Genomic DNA, 21082 nt, shown 5'->3' with positions numbered 1-21082 from the left:
TCACACCAGGAAACATATGCCTTCCAGACTCTATAATATATGGACTCTGGAGGCCGGCTTCCTTGCATTATTCAAGGTAGATACAACTGATCCTGACAGCCCATGCTTCCTCAGAATGTGGGTTTAATAGCCAAACTGTTAAATTTAGCGCTTGCAAGGTAGGATGGAATACCGGACCCTGCGAGAGCAGGTCCGGACATGGTGGAGGGGTCCATGGGTCCCCTACTGCCATCTTTACCATCTCTGCATACCAAGATCTCCTGGGCCACAAGAACCACCGACTTCCTTTCCTGCTTGATCCTGCCGAGAAGTCATGGAAGCAGCAGAATAGGAGGGAATGCATAAATCAAAAACTGATCCCACGGGGTCACCAAGGCATCTGTCCAGCATGCTAGAGGATCCCTTGTTCTTGACACAAAGATGCCGATCTTTTTGTTGAACCTGGATGCAAATAGGTCTACGTCCGGGATCCCCCATCTCTGGCATATTGCCAGGAAGCTATCGGGGTGAAGGGACCATTCCCCCGGGAACAACTGCTGGCGACTCAAGTAGTCCGGCTGCCAATTTTCTATTCCTGGAATGAAGACCGCCGATAGGCAAGGAACATGATTTTCTGCCCAAGTTAGGAAATGGGTCACCTCTCTCTGGGCCGCAAGACTTCTTGTGCCCCCCTGGTGATTGATATAGGCCATTGCCCTGCCATTGTCAGATTGGATCCTGACAGGACAATTCTGCAATCTGAATGTCCAGGCCCTCAGGGCCAAATGTGCTGCCCAATCTCTAGAATCTTGATGGGCAAGGTCCTTTTGGATTTGGACGACTTCCCCTGGGCAGTTGCCTCCTCCAGGACTGCTCCCCAACCTGAAAGGCTGGCATCTGTTGTTACCACTTTCCATGTGACTGGTAAGAAGGGTTTTCCCTTCTGCAGATTCTTGGATGACCACCACCAACTGAGGCTCTGGCGCACCCTTGGAGATAGATGCATTGGGAGGTCTAAGGCTTGGACATTTTTTGTTCCAAGCGGATAGGATACTGTTTTGCAGCAGTCTCGAATGGAACTGAGCATAAGGAACGGCTTCGAACGAAGCCACCATCTTCCCCAACAACCTTATGCAACGGCGAATAGGAGGGTCCTTCTCTGCTCTGATGACCCGGACCAGCTCCTTTATGGCGCTGATCTTTGCTTGTGGCAAAAATACTCTTTTCTGGTCTGTATCTATGATGAGACCCAAGTATTCTAGCCTTCTTAATGGTTTTAAGGAAGATTTCTCTAGGCTGAGAACCCAACCTAGGCTTTTCAGGTAATTGACTGTGGTGACCACACTTTTGTCTAAGCCGGCTACTGATTGGTCTATCAAAAGCAGGTCATCTAGGTATGTAATAACTGTTATACCTTGACCCCCTAGTCTGGCCAGAACTTTTGTGAACACCCGGGGTGCAGTGGCTAGACCTTAGGGCAAAGCTATGAACTGAAAATTGAGTTTTTCTACCTCGAAACGTAGAAATTTCTGATGAGCGGGGAAAATAGGCACATGCAGGTATGCATCCTTGAGGTCGATTGACGCAAGAAGCTCTCCTCCTTGCAGGATGGAGACTACTGACCTGATTGAACCATGTGAAACGAGTGGATATTTAGGAATCGGTTCAGATCCCTGAGATCTAGAATGGGTCTGACATCCCTATTTGGTTTTGGCACCATGAAGAGATTTGAATAAAACCCCAACACCTGCTCTTCCATGGGAACCTCCATGATCACTCTGAGACAAAAGCTGGACTAATGCTTGAAAGACTTCTTTTTCTCTGGATCTTTGGGGACGTTTGACCTCAGAAAACGAGGAGACAAACTCCTGGAACTCTAGCTTGTAACCCAGAGCTACTGTGGAGAGCCCCCATCAGTCCCGAAATTCTTCCTGCCAGACCCTTGAGAACTGCAGAAGTCCCCCCCCCCCGCCCCCCGCGCGCGCGCAAGCGGGGATGCCCCTTCCTAAAGAGGCCTTAGCATTCTGCTTTGTAGGTTTCCTTCCCCAGGACTTCTTCTGTCCCTGGGGTTGACCCTGAAATTTACCCCTTGAACCTGATGGCAGAGGCTGTCGTGACTGCCTAGAGGCGATGCCCCTGACCCTGAAGAAGGAGCCTGTTTAAATGAAGGACGCTTATTCCTTTTCTTAATTGGCAAATAGGGTACTTTTTCCACTTGAAATCTTCTGGATGTATTTATCCAAATCCTCACCAAACAGCCGTTCACTGTGAAAAGGAAAACCAGCCAGGAGTTTTTTGCATGGCGCTTCGGCTGACCAATTTTTCAACCATAAGATCCTATGCATATGCACAAGTACAAGCATCAGGCGTGAAGCCTGAAGGATAAAATCTCTGATAGCGTCGATAGAAAAACATAATGCCCCTGGTAGCTCGGCTAAATCCCATGCCCGTTGATCAGGGATGACCTTGAGCACCTGTCTCACCTTGGGAATCCAGGGACCTGTTGGTGACACCCGTTTGGTGCCCCCTTCCTGTTGGGCCCGCCTCCCTTGTTCTCCCCCCCTCCTCTCTCCCTTTTCATCTGCACCCTGGTTTTTAAAGCTCATGCTTTGACTGACATTTACTATTTTGTAGAAAATTATTTTGTAATAAAATATACCCTTTTACAATTTATTTTGAATTGTTTGCTGCAATACAAAACCCCATAGGGAACTCTTTCACACTTTTTTCTAAAGCACTTGAGCATTATCTACCGGACAAGTTAAACTTTTATTCACAGAGGAAATAGTCGCATCAATTGCTGGTATATTCCACTTTTTTGTAAATTTTTCCTCCACAGGATAAAGTGTAGAGAACTTTTTAGAAGAGAGAAAATGTTTATCTGGGTGATCCCACTCAGAATACATGAGCTGTTTCAGCAAAGGATGGACAGAAAAAGCATGCATAGCTTGAGGAGGCTTTAGGGAATCCAAAGAAGAAGTGGGTTTTCCAGCTGACTCATTTAAGGGTAGCTTAAATGTGGAGCGAACCATTTCTGTCAGTGATTGTACCAGCAATTTTTCAGATTGTGAAGCTGAAAAAGGCTCTTCCACAATTGATTCTTTGGAAGAGGAGTCAGCCTCCTCACGGTCCCCTGAGGGGGCCTCATCCTCCCCTGCCCACCGATCCTCTGCTTGAGGGTCCTGGGCAGTAGCAGGGGACCTATCGGGTTTTCTCCTATGCTGGGAAGATGTGATTAAAGCAATCAATCTTTCCTCCAGCCCCACCGAAGCTGAGGAGAAAACATCCTTAATAATGTAGACAAGGGCTGAAGTGTTGAAAACAGTTGCAACACTTAAACCCAATGGCTCACCCTGATCAAAGACATGCTGGTAGATTGATTGGCTTCTGTCCAAAATTGGCCCTAGTATATGAATGTGAGTTGGGGACCTTGGATTGTGGGCTCCTTGAGGCTAGTGTGAGTGTGCGATGTATGTGTGGAGCGCTGCGTAAATTGACCACGCTATATGGGTATATATCTTAAATAAATAATATAATAGATGAGCATCTTAATGAGACACAATGTTCAGGGACAATTGTAGACATGCACCCACACTCATTCAGGTTGAACTGGATGGACTGGTGTCTTTATTCAACCTTACTATGTAACTATGATCAGCTACCTCTGGATCTTCAGGGGGGGATGGCATTGTTGGGGTGAGACTAGGGTCCTCAGAGCCTGAAGGTGATACCTCTTTGAGGAATTTGTATGTCCCCTTCTGGAATGTATAGTCATAAGCACAAATACAGAGGTACTTTACAAGGAAAAAATGCACCCACAGCTGAGCAAAAGTTCAGTAATTGTTACTGCCATTATATGCTCAGCCTGATGCGGAGTAAATGTGCCTTGGGGAATGTCTGTGTCTCACACTCACATGCCCAGGTCTGCCTCCGTGTCCCTTCGTTAGTCCAAATGAGACTGGCAATGGAGCTTTTTATATAAGCTAATCCGCCCTGCGCTGCGACGGCCCCGCGCCAACGCCGAGCTAAGCCCCGCCCACTTACTTCCTCACTACGCCCCCCCCCTTAAAAAAAAAAGTGATTCCTGCCCACACGCGGGCCTCTGATCCGATCGGCGGGGGGGGGGGGGGCGGGTGGAGGAGGAGAGTATGGGGAAGAGGAGAGCCGCCACTGCTGAGGGCAGTGGAGGGAGGAGCGGAGCATCAAACCGGCAGACCATACAGCCCCCCCCCCCCCCCCCCGCCTGCTCTTGTAGAGGGGAGAAGAAAGCATTCCCAGATAGAGAAATTTCAGCCAAATCCCCCCTCCCCCCCCAAACTCTTACCGGTGGCCAGGATGGATGGCTGGAGGAAGCCATGCAGCTTCTGCTGACACAGAGGCATGATCTGAAAGCATGGAAACAGGTATGTGCTCTTTACAGCCCCCAGTGGTGACTTTAGGCATGACAACAACTGTATAGGAGAAATCCAAAAGGAAATACATTTTTTTTTAAATTCCTTAAAAATCTCCACTTACCTTATCCCACCGCAGGATTCTGTGATACAACCAAACAGACCCAATCTTCGCCCATCACGTTGGGCTCCGTCAAAAAACCTTCAAGGACTGGGGTCCCTTTTTATCGGAGTTCCACTGCCCTGGACCTGTATAGCACCCTGTCAGTAATGTTTATGGCACTGCAATCTGACCAAAGCACTGAATCCCAGGGACCAGCTCTCAAAAGAGAAGTGTTACAGGCAAAAGCTTGTTTCTTCCGTCCACGAGGCCAGGGTACCAACCACTTTGGCCTCAATGGCACTTTGGATGGATCCGGTTGCAAAGGCTTGCTCCAGCCAGGAATAGTCCAGTGGAGCCTCTGCATAGCACATCTTTACTCGTGACCAACACCTAAGACAATGGCGAAAAAACTGAGGTACTCCCAGTAATCGGAGGGGTTATATAGGGATTGAACTTCCTGTCTTAGGGCGTGCCAGTGTCCATCACCTAAAGGTGGCCTATATACCCATATAGTTATTACTATGGCTCTGTGTCCCGTGATGTACGATAAATAAAAAAAAGAAAAGAAAAATTATGGAAAAAAAAAATCCAATAAAAATAAATAAATTAATTAAAATTTCTTCATGCATTTCAGCCAAAATATATTCTGCTGCATGTCTTTGTGTGGGAGGCAATTTGACACTAGCTGATGCTGGTTGGGGGGGGGGGGGTACACTGACACCAATATCAATAGTGACACTAATACAGTGATGAGTGCAAATACTATACATCAGCCTTTTTCAACCAGGGTGCCTTGGCAAAATTCCTAAAAAAAAAAAAAAAGTATGAATTGAGCCTGCCTTTTTAGTTACACAAAGCCACAGCGTTCCAACAACCAAGGACATTACCTTTAATGTTGAGTGTCCTATGCGTGTGGATGTTTCTGCAATATGTAAAACTATTAGTTACATTTTTTACATTTTAGAATGGAGTGCCTTGTGCAGAATTTTAAAGGGTGCCTTGACTGAAAAGAAGTTGAGAAACACTGCCATACAAGTGCTAATCACGTACCAGATACGTGATCCAGCACACAGCGGCTGCCCTGCTGCAGTAGATGTATGTGGGACAGTCACTTAGGTGGAGTTGTGCTTGTTCTTATCACCGTTAGGCCCCATGCAATCTGAATGTTTTTTTGCTCTTAGGGGCGTCTGCCTTTTTTTTTCCCCTTTCTAAAACGCCCTTGCATGTCAGCCTGTGTCCATGCACACATAGGTGATTAGAGGCAGACAAAAAAAAAAAAAAAGAAAACACTGTCTGTGTGTCCACAAGCAACACTGTTCCAGCCAGTGCTCAATATGTTGGGGGGGGGGGGGGGGTGGGCAGCAAACAGTGCCCATCAGTGCCGCCTATCAGTGCCCATCAGTTTTGTTTTTTTTCAAAAATTTGGCCCTTTTTTAGCAGGTTATAAAAACCCCACTGGTAATCAAATACCACCAAAAGAAAGCCCTATTTGTGGGAAGAAAACGATAAAAATTTCATTTGGGTATAGTGTTGCGTGACCGTGCAATTGTCAAAGTGCAACAGTGCTGCAAGCTGAAAATTGTCCAGGGCAGGTGAAAGTGCGCAGGTACCTGGTATTGAAGTGGTTAAGCCTATTACACACTACTAGTTTTTTTTGTACAACCCAGCAAGTTAAAATAAAAAAAAAAACACAAAAAGACAAAAACACAAAAAACACACCACCTCACAACTCCAGGCAAAGCCGCTGTATCAAAAATCCGATGTTAGTACAGTGATCTCCCCTGCTTTTCTATTGTGTTCTGACAGGGGGGGCAGCCTGAGCGTTTTGTAGCTTGAAGCTCCAAAACACTGGAGGGGGAAAAAAAAAAAAAAAAAAAAAATCAAGGAGATTGTTTACATCTTCGCTCCAAAACACCTGAAGCCAAACGACTGAAGCTCAAACAAGTTCTGGAGCTTTCTTTGTCGCTCATTTGGGCATTTTTGGCACGTTTGTATCCCCACAGAAACGAATGGAAACACGCCATTCGCGCTTTTTTCTGCTCAAATGTAAAAAATAAAATAGTAATAATATATGAATAAATACATGTAAAATAAATACACAAGTAACTAAAAATCATCATAAAGTAAAATAAATGAATAATATGTAATAATACATTAATAATAATTAATGTCTAACCTTATAAAATATAATCATAATAATACTACTGCTACATTTTGTGTTAGGGTGTTTAGGTATTTATTATTTATTTTATTTTTTAAGGAGCATGGGGGAGAAGAGGCTGTGGGGCATCGATCCCTACTAGCCTTATATTCCCAGTTTCATAATGTCCTCTGGAGCCTGTCCACAATCAAAAATGTAGCATGTCCACACTCTCTGATCCTCATTTCCTCTATTAGGTCTGCAGTTTCTGACAGTCCTCTCAAGCATTACATATATTTAACATTACATGTGGCCTTTTGGTGATGTCAGGGGCCACATATGGGCTAACGGGGGCTTCAAAAGTTGAAAACCTCTACCCTAGACCTAAACAAGCAGGAAACCATTGCAGTGCAGGCACAGTCCCACTGCAAGAGAGGGTTTCCTAGGGTGCAGCTTTTAAAAAGGTAAAGCATGTGGCGAGGAGGCGACATATACCGTAGCCTCCTCACCGCCTGTGGAACAGAGATGGCAGTATAGATGCACGTGTGAATGAGCCCTTACTTATGTACCCTTTGTGTGCATACTCACATCTGTATGGGGATCTTCTGTGCCAAAGCCCAGCCATTCCTGCCCTGTCAGATGCCACAGCTGCTGGAATCAATTGCTTCGTCTCTATGCTGTGCTGTAAGTCGTTCTGCTACTTTGAATTGCCCCTCAACATAATCCTTATCATTTTATTCTTGCTTGTAATGAATTGAACCATGTGAAGGAATGATCTCAGCACACTGATGACGGGTGTGAGCTTCAAGACAACTGCGTCGAACGTTTGAAATCATAAATAAAAAAACAAGCCCATTTGTTATGTACATGACATATGCTGCGCTGTGGGGGAAAGCATGCCTCATGTATGGAGTCATGCTGCCTACCTGTTACATGCAATATAACACAAAACAAATGGCTGTGTGGGCTGTATTTCTCGGTCTGGGTTATGATTCATTCTCATTTCAATTCATTTTATGAAAAGCGCAAGAACGAAAAAAAAAAAAAAAAAAAAAACACAACACACTAAAAAGGTGGAGGGTTCTATTAGAACAGCGATTAGAATTGTCTTTTTCTGAACGAATAAAAAGCCCAAAGCCTTTCTGCACTGACGTTCTTCCTAAACAGCCTTCAGCATACCTGCGTTCTCCAACCCTTGTAACCATTACGGGGCTGATTCACATCTATTATGGTAATAAGCAATGCTGGATGCGTTTTCACATGTGTTCGTGTGCACTTTTTTTTTTTTTTTTACCTAGCATGAATGAGCATCAACATACCTCAATGGACGTTTGTTCAAAGGTTGTCTGCCCCAAACGCAAAAAAATCCCCTCTGTGCGAAAATATGCATGGAATGTCTTATTGCCCATAGCAACCAGCTGCATCCAAATGTCATTGTTTAGTGCAGGGTTAAAAAAAAAAAACAACCAAAATTAAAAAAAAATAAGGATTCCGATGGGTTGTTATGGGAACAAGTGAGTTGCTAGCTAGCATACCTTTGATACCACAGCTTCTACTCTTTTTGGGTGCACACAACTCTGATGGTGGTCATAGACGGTGTGACAAAACTGAAAAATCGATGGCAGATTCAACAAAACTATCTAAGACATCGAGTGAGCAAGACAAAAATGCCATGTCCGCGCGACAACAGACTGATAGTGATGGCTTTGATCAGCTAAAGTCGTTCTAGCAGAAGTAAATTGATTATGCAGGGTTGAGCCATGGAGTTTTCTCACATCCTATAGGACATGTTTATTGGCATGGCGCACCGATGCATCCACCAGTAGGTAAACAAGCCCATGTAAGCTGTAGCATGCCTTGTCTGAACAAGGCCTTAAAGTGATTGTAGTCTACATCTTTGTGATTACATCCCTGTGGGGAGACGCTGTGTACGTTCACAGGCACGGGAGGCAGGGGAGCCGCGGGCGTGCCTAAGATGCTGTAGCTCCGCCTTCCGTGCCTTGTTATTGAATGACGATCTCAGCAGCACAGCCCCCCCTTAACTCCGCTCCCTTATTTGCTGCAGTGAAAGTTGGAATAAATAATTAAATATATTAATTCGGTTTTTTTAATAGTAACTCGTCTTTGTTTATACTATGGGCGTGCTGGGGAGGCGGGAATGGGCGTGTTAACTGGGCAGCGTGTGTTCAACCAAGGCAGAACTAGAAATGAGAACTAGGCTTGTTCTCATTCTGTCACACGGCGAAAAAGCGGCAGTGTGCATGCGCAATGCCGCTAAGCCTCAAGGGAACTGTAGTTTCTTTGGAGCCGTGACGTAGTTGAAGCGAACGCGCTCGAAAACCCAGAAGTTTAGGATGCAGTACACAGAAGAAAGGAGGAAGTGGAGAAAAATCATATTTCTCTAAAAGGTAATTAAATCACTTTGGCTCAGAGAGGGGTAGAGAAGGAAGCGCCACCTGAGTGTAGTATTAACAAATGATGTTTAATGACACCAGGTAAAAACACACTTACAGGATAAAAACATATAAAAGGCTCATCTGTATAGGTATGTGGTCCTCGGTGTTCCCTCTGATCCTGTGGTGGTGACGCTGCAGGGATGCTGGGCTGCAGAAGGTGGATTACCAGCCGGGAGCTCCTTCTGTGGCCATCAGGAAGAGACTAGGGGCCAGCGTGGAGCGTGCATGATGTCACAGGTCGTCCATCCGCTTCCGGGTTCAGTATCCAGGGGTGGGATCGTCCAGGGAGGAGGGCTAGCAGGGAGGTTGAGAGAAGGCTATGCGCTTGGAGCCACTGCTCCTTCAATAGGCCTAATAGGGAGGTGTCTGCAATGTGCTTTTATATGGCAGTGCTGTGGGACAACAGGTCCCAGCGTCTGTCAAAAGAAAGCACAGCGCCAACTGTTAAGTATAAAAGCGAAACATAATAATAATTCCCATGGTGATGATACAAAAGAACCAGAAAATGCAACGGTAAAGATAAAAAAAAAAAAAAAAAAATGTATAATATATATATATATATATATATATATATATATATATATATATATATATATATATATATATATATATATATATATATATAAAATAAATATGAAAGTGAGAACAAAAATATTATAATAAAAATATTAATAAAAAAAATAGAAATAGAAAATAAATAAATAGGTAGAGAAAGGCAAAAAAAAAATTTGGTGAAAAAATTACGGTATAAGAAGTGGACATTGATAGAGCATGCGTATTGGGAAAACACAAGGAACAGCGAAGCACGTATCTGTGCAGGGTTCTTAAAGATATATATATTGTAGCAAGGCTACATCTGTAGGGGTGGTCTCATGAGGAAACGGGGTGGCTTAAAGTAGTGTGTGCACCTCAATATCCTCGTTCAACCCCCCAGGTGCTAAAGTGCCCAAAGAGTAGATCCAGTAAGTTTCTTGCTGGCAAAGACGTTTATACCGCTCAGCGGCAGGGTATGTGGCCGGGATTGATTCAATGACCCACACACTGAGGCCAGCTGTAGATCGGCCGTGGTGAGTCAGGAAGTGTTTAGGGATGCTGTGGTGGTCACTGCCTTTTTCGATAAAGCGCCGGGTGCTCCCCAAAACGTGCCCTTAGGGCTCTGATGTTTCTGCCGACATATAGGCCACAGGGGCAGGTGAGGCAGTATATAACGAAGTCAGTTGAACAGTTGTAGAATTCTTTTAGGGTATAGTTTTTTCCTTTGACAGTGGTTTTCTGACCGTGTTGTATGAACTGGCAGGTTAAGCAGAGGGGTTTTTTGCATTGATACATCCCTCTGAGGGGTATCAGGGTGAGCGGTGATGAGATGGGTTGGGTAGGCTTAATTCTACTGGGTGCAATTTTACTCTTAATGTTTCTGGATTTTCTATATGCCACTTTGGTATCGACTGTGGTTCTGAGATGAGGGTCTTCCAACAGAATAGGCCAGTGTGAAGCCAGGATCTTCTCCATTTTCTTGTATTTGTCATGAAATTGTGTGATGAAGCGGGTAGGTTGTTTACCAGTGGTAGGAGGACGGTTGGGGCCTAGGAATAGACTATGGTAATGAAGGAAGGTCGTGTCTATAAGTGGGGTGGGGTATCCTTTGTCTAGGAATTTATTTGACAGAAGTTGTCCATGGGTTCCATCATTACTAAAGACGCGGACTTCCATCATTACCGTAGTCTATCCCCAGGCCCCAACCGTCCTCCTATTTATTTATTTTTTATTTTATCTTTACCGTTGCATTTTCTGGTTCTTTTGTATCATTATATATATATATATATATATATATATATATATATATATATATATATATATATATATATATATATATATATATATATATATATATATAATTTTTTTTTTTTTTTTTTTTTTTTTTTATACTTACCTCCATTTTTTGCCCCATTGTTAATCCCATTTTTACTATTGTTAATATTATTGTCTCCATGTTTACTACCATGCACTTTTCCCCATGTTTCCATGCCACTCACTATTATATAACCTCCTTTTTGTCTCTGTGTATATTATGTTACCTTGTAGTTCCCCTCCCACCCGCAGTTGGCGCTGTGCTTTCTATTGCAGACACTGGGACCTGTTGTCCCACAGCACTGCCATATAAAAGCACATTGCAGACACCTCCCTATTAGGCCCTGTTGAAGGAGCAGTGGCTCAGAGCGCGTAGCCTTCTCTCAACCTCCCTGCTAGCCCTCCTCCCTGGACGATCCCTCCCCTGGATACCGAACCCGGAAGCGGACGGACGACCTGTGACATCACGCACGCTCCATGCCGGCCCCTAGTCTCTTCCTGATGGCCACAGAAGGAGCTCCCGGCTGGTAATCCACCTTCTGCAGCTCAGCATCCCTGCAGCGTCACCACCACAGGATCAGAGGGAACACCGAGGACCACATACCTATACAGATGAGCCTTTTATATATGTTTTCATCCTGTAAGTGTGTTTTATCCTGGTGTCATTAAACATCATTTGTTAATACTACACTCAGGTGGCACTTCCTTCTCTACCCCTCTCTCATCCATCACAGAGCCAGCTCTCTGAGGACAGCAGCCACCTAGCCTACCAGCCTACTTTAACCATTACATTACCGGTTACCACTTAACCCTTGAACTTCCAGCCTGTCCTCTATGGACTAAGTTGCTCAGCCCTTTATATCTCCTGTTATATATGGACTTGTGTGTTTGCACTTACAGTTACCAATACTCGGTTTGTAAATCACTTTGGCTCAAACAACATCTATATTCACGATATATAGATCACATATTCCCCCCAAATTTTTTACCTTTACAACCACTTTAATGTGAGTGGCCCTATATTGGGTTTAACAAATTCCTTGGTCTTATTACACTTAGCAGCGCTTTTTCCTTGTCTTTCTTGTGAAACATGATAAACTTACCTGCTCTATGAATTGCACAGAGCAGCTCCAATCCTCATATTCCCAGGTCCCCACCGGCGATCTCGGCTCCTCCTCTTCTTGGTGTGCCACCAAAGGAAGCCACTTCCTATGGTAGCACGTCTGCGGGCTTGATTCCGAGCCACACTGCCTGCATCCATAGGCACAGACAGCATGGCTCAGCCCCACCCCCTGCTCCCCTGTCACAGGGTTTGATACAAGTGGGAGCCAATGGCCTCAAAAGCCGGTGAGAGCAGGAAGAGTCGCTACAAACAGACACAGTGAGGGCTCAGGTAAGTATACTGGAACATTTTTACCCTAATGCAGAAAATACATTAAAGTGGATGTAAACCCTCACATATACCCAGAGAAGTGAACAGTCTCAGATGATACACAGAGATTAAACAAATTTCCCTACATAAGATTTACATGCCTATCTGCTGTCTTCTGCTTTATATAATGTTTAGAAAGTGCATGTTTTGTTAGAATTTTTTTTTCTGATTCACCTGTGGGTGTGGATTCTTACCATACACTGTGAGACAGCTGACTGAAGGAAAGGCACACAACCCCCTCCACATAGGCAGAGACTTGCAGAGCTGTGCTGTGAATAGACCAGCTCTCTGGTAATTTATAGCACCCACCCTGACACAAATTTCAGGCTGGTTTTATCAGTTGACAGAGCTTGTCAGAAGTTTTCATGCTTAGAACAGAAGAACGGAGCAGGAAAAAGCCACGGGACTTAGGGCTTTGAAGAGAGATAAGAAAACACTGCAGATATATGTGCCAAAGGAAACGGGTTTACGTCCACTTTAAGGTAAAAAATGTTCAGGCTTTAGAACCACTTTAATGTGCATAAAAGTCGCCCCCTTCATTTTAATAGGGCTGCCTTGCCTAATGCACAAAAAAATGTTTACGCACTATTTTTGGTAATGTAGTGCACAGCCATGGGTGGACCGCTGCAGTGCAACTGTGCCAACCTAGCCTGTCAACAGTCCAGGAAAAATCAAACATGCAGGGTTCCTGTGACACTCTGCAAAGATAGCTGAAACCGAGAATTTCCCATAATGGGTAGATCTCAGCAGGTATATCTTTACTACAAAATATTGGCAAATATTTACAGCACAGTCACGAAAAGATAATTGCCTCTTCTGCCAGAATACTCCTTTTTAAATAAACCATTGTTTAGCTTCTAAGGCTCGGTTCACACTCCTGCATAGCGACTGACGCCATTTTCAGTGGGATTGTTTGATGCAACTTTGCATATTCTATGGGGCTAATTGGTCTATAAATCACACCAAAGTAGCACAAGAACCTTTTCTAAAGTTGCACTGTGCTGAGTCACACTGATGAGAATGGACACCATTGAATATAATGTGATTTCCCTTGTCATGCAACTCTTAAAGAAGAACTATGGGCAAAAATGTTATTTTCAGATTAGATAGAGTAAGGGAGGGTTACAACCCCTGTCAGATTTTTTCCGCTATCTTTTCCCATTGGGGTGATTTCCCTTCACTTCCTGTCCCATAGCCAAACAGGAAGTGAGAGGAAATACCAGAAAATTAAGGGTGTTTTTGGGGATCCCCCAGGTCACCAGAACTAGTGTCCTCTCTGGAAGATTTCCCTTTTTTCTGGGGACAACCCATAATGTGGGATTTTTCTTTCACTTTCACTGATAATGGTAAACAAGACAAATGGACGCCTTAACGGGGGGCACAGACTGCAATAAAAATGAGTTCTAATTCCTCTCCACTCTATCCAAAACTAAAAATTCAAGTTTTGCATTTAGTTATACTTTAAGTTTATCACTGCAACATATAGCAATGTATTGTGGTGATTAAACAGAGATGGAATTATGTGATTAAGTTGCAGTGCGATTCGCTGTAATGAGCATATCCGTACTGTGTACTCCACAGCGCACCCATTGCAACGCAGCTTCTGGGGTGAAAATGCCCCCCCTGGAAAAATCGAACTAGGAGAATACAGCAATGATACAGTTGAATGCGATATTCAATTTCAGCCCCCCCAGCAGAAGTTGAATATCACATTGGAGATAGATATATATCATGTGGCTGATTGGGAATGGCATAAATAGTCTATGTTTAGCTGTCACCAACCCTGCCAACATCACACATAATATAAATTAGGACAAAAATAGTTGTCTCATGGCTAAAATGTCCTGTAGGGAGGAGTACTAATACAAACTTTCTACCCTGACTATAAAGATACATTGTTCCTCTAGCTTCAGTTTTAATAAATCTGATTCTTTTTTTCGGTTTATGGGGGTAAAACAGTCAGTCTCAGGAAATTAGCAATCATTTGCCACATAATATTGTAATAGACATACTGAGAGCCCATTCACACAGGGGCAACACGACTTCCAGCGCGACTTTGGGAGGCAACTTGGTCACGACTTGAGTATGAATCACAGCACGACTTAGGGCAACTTACAACACAACTTGAAGTCGCCTGCAGGACAGGGAACTTTACAAGTGGCCAATCAAAGCTTATCAGCTGTGTGTGAGAAGGAGGGGGCTGGCTGTTTAGTGGAGGAAATTACTTTCTGTTTCCTTTCTGCTTCCTGTAAAGTTGCCTCAGTATGAACAGTGATCAGACTTGGAGGCAACTTCCATTGAAATCAATGGGTACAAGTTGCCTTCAAGTCGGATTAAAGTAGTACAGGAACCTTTTCTGAAGTCAGAGCGACTGCAGTAGTGTGCATTAAGACAGATTCATTCACTTACATTGATTTTTTCATGTAGCACGACTTGAGGCGACTTGAAGTCGGATCCAAAGTTGCCCCTGTGTGAATGGGCTCTGAAAGAGGAACTGCAGTCTGCTCAAATAATTTGTAATAAAAATATCTTTGCCATTCTGAAGCTTCCCTCCAACCACTTTGCATATTATTTTGTATATACTGTGATTCTCTACATGCCAAATATGCTGCAGAAATCTCCCTCCACCGAGTCTGGCTGCATCCATTTTAACTGTGGGCAGCTGAAGCTGCTGCCTGTTCACTTCCTGGATTTACACAGAGGCACACCTCTAGCCCTGCAGCTCTCATTGGCCCTCGTATGCCTCACCCCCCCTCCCTTCCTGGCAAACTTTCACGAGAGTGAAAGAAAGCTGTGCATGATGTCATAAGCCTAGGCTTTTTACCAGACAAGAAACAGGACGTGGGCTGTATAGGGTATTTACTGGCAGAAAAAAAAAAAAAAAAAGATTTTTTCATCAAACTTGCCTGTAAAATCCTTTTCTTTGAGTACATCATGGGACACAGAGTTAGGCTAATATTCATTACTACTGGGTTATACACCATCTCTAGGTAAATGGACACTGGTATACAAAGTCTTAGACAGGAAGTTATCCCCTATATAACCACTCCCATACAGGAAGTATATCAGTTTTGTAGCAAGGACTGAATCAAAAAAAAAGGGGGGGGGGCTTCGGTGTGTCATGATGTACTCAAAAAAAAGGATTTTACAGGTAAGGATGATGAAAAATTCCTAATTTTCTTTTTCATACATCATGGGACACAGAGTTAGGCTAAAATACATTACCTACTGGGATGTCACAGAGCAATAGCCTTGAGGGAAGGGAGACAACCTGCCAAACAATAGCCATCAGACCTTATACGGCAGCCTGTAGTACACTGCCGCCGAAAGACGAATCTTCGTCTGCTCGAACATCCACTTGATAAAATTTTGTGAACGTATTCACTGAAGACCAGGTGGCAGCCTTCCAAATCTGAGCCACAGATACCTGATGGCAAAAAGCCCAGGAGGTTCCTACACCCCTGGTAGAATGATACCTCATGTTTCAGACCGTAGGCCTGCGTGACCAATTGATGGACCCAACTGGCAATGGAAGCTTTGAAAGCTGCCTGCCCCTTCTTGGGTCCTTTTGGTAAAACAAAAAAAAAAAACACAAGTCTGATCCTCGGATCTCTGCAGATCTAGACAAATAAACCTTGACTGCCCAAACAAAGTCTAATGAAAGCAGTCGTCTCTCTTCCGCCTAACGAGGCGGAGAGAAAAAAAAAAAAAAAAAGGCAAAATAATGTCCTGATTTAAATGAAAGGCTGACACCACTTTTGGAAAAAATATGGAACAGGTCATAACACGACCCTGTCGTGATGAAGGATCAAGTATGGTTCCCTGCACAAAAGGTCCACCAACTCCGACACCCAGGAAGGCTAGCTTGCGTGACAGCATGTCTAATGGAATTTCCTTGATAGGCTCAAATGGTTGTTTCTGTAATTAACACAGACAGCACCAAGTTCAAGTCCCAAGGACACATAGTTCACCTAATGGGGGGAAGCAAACAAGTTGCCCCCTGCCTAAAGGTTCGGACCAGCGAATGGGAGGCTAAAAGCCTTTGGAAGAATACTGACAGGGCCAAAATCTGACCTCTGATTGTACTCAAAGCCAATCTGATTTCCACAGCTGACTGTAGAAAAGAGAGAATTCTCCCAATCATGCATTTCCGAGGATGCTATTTTCTGGCTTCACACCAAGCAATATAAGTTTTCCAGACCTTATGATAGATCTTCCTAGTGACAGCTTTTCTAGCATTCACTAGGGTAGACACCACTGGTCCCAAGATGCCATGGTCCTTCAACACCCTGGCTTCAATAGCCATGCCGTCAAATTTAGAGACTGTAAATTGGGGTGGAATATAGGACCTTGAGACAGTAGATCAGGGCGATGTAGAAGCGTCCATGGCCCGTCTATTGTCAGTCTCACAATCTTTGGGAACCAGGGCCTTCTGGGCCAGGCTGGTGCCACCAGAATGACTGGAACCCACACTCTCCGAATCCTGCACAACAAATGTGGAAGGAGAAGGACCGGGGGAAAGCATAAACCAGGGAGTACTGGCTCAGTGGAACTACAAGAGCATCTGCTCTGATTGCCAGAGGATGCCTTGTTCGAGACACAAACTGCTGTAGCTTGTTGTTGAACCTGGATGCCAATAGGTCGACCTCTGGCCATCCAACACTGGCAAGTTTCCTGAAACACCCCTGGGTGTAGAGACCATTCCCCTGGGCAGATCTGCTGGCGGCTGAGATAATCTGCCTTCCAGTTCTCTACTCCCGGGGTATGGACTGGCAATAGAATTGGCACATGTCCCTCTGCCCAGGCTAGTATGTGGTTGACCTCCTTTAGAGCTGAATGACTCCTGGTACCGCTTTAGTGGTTTATATAGGCCACTGCAGTGGCATTGTCGGACCGAACCCTGATAGGGCAGTCCTGAAGCTCTACTGTCCAGGACCGTAGGGACAGACGTACTGCCTGTAACTCCAGGATGTTGATGGGCAGGATCTGTTCTGTCCTTGACCATTTTTCCTGAGCTGTGAGCCCCTCTAGGGTCGCTCCCCAACCTGAGAGACCGTCATCTGTGGTTAGTACTCTCCAAGTTAATGGGAGAGAGGATCTTCCCTTTCGCAGGTTCTGATCCTGCAACCACCAGTTTAGGCTTAAGTGTGCCTGAGGAGATAAGAACATTGGATAATCCAGGGATTGTCCTCTTCTGTTCCAAGCCAACAAGATGTCTTGTTGTATAGGCCTGGAATGTAACTGGACATAGGGCACTACCTTGAAGGAGGACACCATTCTTCCTAGAAGACTCATACAGAGCCGAATGTAGGGTTGTCTGGTGCCCCTTATCTGACGCATCTGATCCTTCAGGGCAGAGATCCTTACGAGTGGCAGAAATACCCTTGCTTGGACCGTATCTAAGATCAGATCTAAGTACTTCAGACTTTGAGCTGGTCTCAAGGCTGACTTTTCGGTAATTATGATCCAGTCTAAGCTTTCCAAATACCGCACTGTGCAAGTTATGCTCTGTTCTAGAGCTTGTAGTGAGTGATCTCTGAGCAGGAGGTCATCCAGATAACCGAGCACCAAGATCCCTTGGGCCCTTAAGAGACCCAGTACTGGTGCTACTGTGAGGGGAGCTGTGGCAAGCCCGAAGGGTAGAGCCACAAACTGAAAATGAGGTTCCTCTACTGCAAATTGCAGGAACCTCTGATGAGGCTGACAGATAGGTATGTGTAAATAAGCGTCTTTTATATTGATGGAGGCTAGCAAATCTCCCATCTGGAGTGAGGCTACTACTGAGCGGACAGACTGCATCCGAAATGACTGGATTAGTAGATACTGGTTCAGGGATCTTAGATCCAAAATGGGCCTTGTGTCCCCGTTTGGTTTTTGAACCATAAACAGGTTTGAGTAAAACCCTGCGCCCTTTTCGGATACAGGAACCTGCACAATCAATCACTCTTTGATGCACTAAATGATGTAGTGCCTGAAACAATAAGCTTCTTTTTGGAGGATCCGAGGGAACGCTGGATCTTAGAAAGCTCTGAGGGGGAACCCACTTGTAACCGCGGGATATAGTTGAGGCGACCCACGTGTCCTGAGCCATTGCTCTCTAAATGTCCACAAAGTGCAGCAGCCCCCCCCCCCCCAGGTGTAATCCAAAGATGGTATCCTCAATTTAAAATTCAAAAGATGCCAGATAGTGCATTATCGTTTAAATATAGACAGACAATCTGGCCTCTTTTATATTTTAAATTGAGGGTACCATACAATCCTGCCTCTTAGAGCCCAGAGGTGGTTCAGCTGCTGCTTAATATTATATATATATATATATATATATATATATATATATATATATATATATATATATATATATATATATATATATATATATATATATATATATATATATATATATATATATATACACACACACACATAAAGTGGGGCAAAAAAGTATTTAGTCAGCCATCAATTGTGCAAGTTCTCCCACTTAAAAAGATGAGAGAGGCCTGTAACTGTCATCATAGGTATACCTCAACTATGAGAGACAAAATGTGGAAACAAATCCAGACAGACAATCACATTGTCTGATATTTGAAAGAATTTATTTGCAAATTGTGGTGGAAAATAAGTATTTGGTCACCTACAAACAAGCAAGATTTCTGGCTCTCACAGACCTGTATCTTCTTTCAAAGGCTCCTCTGTCCTCCACTCATTACCTGTATTAATGGCACCTGTTTGAACTTGTTATCAGTATAAGCGCCGGTTCACATTAGAAGCGGCACGACTTGCAGGTCGCCTCACCGAGGCGACCTGCACACGACTGCCGCGGCGACTTGCAAGACGACTTCTGTATAGAAGTCTATGCAAGTCGCCCCCAAAGTAGTACAGGAACCTTTCTTCTAAGTCGGAGCGACGCAAGTCGCTCCGATTAGAACGGTTCCATTGTACAGAACGGGAGGCGACTTGCCAGGCGGCTAGGTCGCCTGACAAGTCGCCCCGTGTGAACCGGCCCTAAAAGACACCTGTCCACAACCTCAAAACAGTCACACTCCGAACTCCACTATGGTGAAGACCAAAGAGCTGTCGAAGGACACCAGAAACAAAATTGTAGACCTACACCAGGCTGGGGAGACTGAATCTACAATAGGCAAGTAGCTTGGTGTGAAGAAATCAACTGTGGGAGCAATAATTAGAAAATTGAAATCATACAAGACCACTGATAATCTCCCTCGATCTGGGGCCCCACGCAAGAACGGTGAGCAAAAATCCCAGAACCACACGGGGGGGGGGACCTAGTGAATGACCTGCAGAGAGCCGGGACCAACGTAACAAAGGCTACTATCAGTAACACACTACGCCGCCAGGGACTCAGATCCTGCAGTGCCAGACATGTCCCCCTGATTAAGCCAGTACATGTCTGGGCTCGTCTGAGGTTTGCTAGAGAGCATTTGGATGATCCAGAAGAGGATTGGGAGAATGTCATATGGTCAGATGAAACCAAAGTAGAACTGTTTGGTAGAAACACAACTCGTCGTGTTTGGGAGGAGAGAGAATGCTGAGTTGCAAGGAAAGAACACCATACCTACTGTGAAGCATGGGGGTGGCAACATCATGCTTTGGGGCTGTTTCTCTGCAAAGGGAACAGGATGACTGATCCGTGTACATGAAAGAATGAATGGGGCCATGTATCGTGAGATTTTGAGTGCAACCCTCCTCCCATCAGCAAGGGTATTGAAGATGAAACGTGACTGGGTCTTTCAGCATGACAATGATCCCAAACACACCACCCGGGCAATGAAGGAGTGGCTTTGTAAGAAGCATTTCAAGGTCCTGGAGTGGCCTAGCCAGTCTCCAGATCTCAACCCCATAGAAAACCTTTGGAGGGAGTTGAAAGTCCGTGTTGCCCAGCAACAGCCCCAAAACATCACTCCTCTAGAGGAGATCTGCATGGAGGAATGGGCCAACATACCAGCAACAGTGTGTAGCAATCTTGTGAAGACTTACAGAAAACGTTTGACCTCTGTCATTGCCAACAAAGGATATATAACAAAGTATTGAGATGAACTTTTGATATTGACCAAATACTTATTTTCCACCATAATTTGCAAATAAATTCTTTCAAAAATCAGACAATGTGATTATCTGGATTTGTTTCCACATTTTGTCTCTCATAGTTGAGGTATACCTATGATGACAATTACAGGCCTCTCTCATCTTTTTAAGTGGGAGAACTTGCACAATTGATGGCTGACTAAATACTTTTTTGCCCCACTGTGTATATAAAATTATATTTATTTTCACTGTGGATTTGCTGTAATTTAGAATTTTTGATATTTTGAGGTTTACTTCAATTTTTTTTATATTTCTTTCACTGTGCACTTGCTTGACAACAGGTAGTTAATTTATATATTTTTTACCATTTATATTCTTTGTTTGGGAATTCAAGTTGCTCCAACATTCACTTGCGCATCCCCACAGAAATTATATATATTTTTTCACCTGAATGAGCGATATATCACATAACGCTGCATTTGTTTATTTGTAATAACGGTTTAGTGTTTTGCGTGTGTGTGTGCGCACGCGTGGGGTGGGGTGTACTAATTACTAATGGGGGATTTTTTTTAAATCACGGACTTCTGCTTTAAGGCGTCAACAGCAAAACACAGTGCTCGAGGAATATCTGTCTTATTTTAAGCCAGATCATCCTCCTGGTTAGGCCTGTCAGGCTGTCTGCGCTGATCC

At 44.3% G+C, this 21082-nt stretch overlaps 1 protein-coding gene across 2 annotated transcripts in view; it reads right to left on the bottom strand.

The window, feature by feature from the left end:
• Positions 1-21082, bottom strand: part of PRRT4 (proline rich transmembrane protein 4) — an 86516-nt gene that overhangs the window by 53714 nt on the left and 11720 nt on the right. The window contains exon 1 of one of the 2 annotated variants that reach the window (XM_073619308.1): positions 7202-7418. The exons of the other annotated variant lie outside the window; for it this stretch is intronic. The gene's annotated coding sequence lies outside the window, so the exon portion shown is untranslated. Of the gene's footprint in view, positions 1-7201; positions 7419-21082 lie in introns of those variants that run through there. 2 annotated transcript variants of the gene reach the window in all.

This window comes from Aquarana catesbeiana, linkage group LG03, assembly GCF_042186555.1.
Source record: "Aquarana catesbeiana isolate 2022-GZ linkage group LG03, ASM4218655v1, whole genome shotgun sequence".
In the NCBI taxonomy this organism is placed as follows: domain Eukaryota; kingdom Metazoa; phylum Chordata; class Amphibia; order Anura; family Ranidae; genus Aquarana; species Aquarana catesbeiana.
The sequence above is the reverse complement of the archived record's forward strand: the minus strand, read 5'-3'. Positions and strand labels throughout refer to the sequence as shown.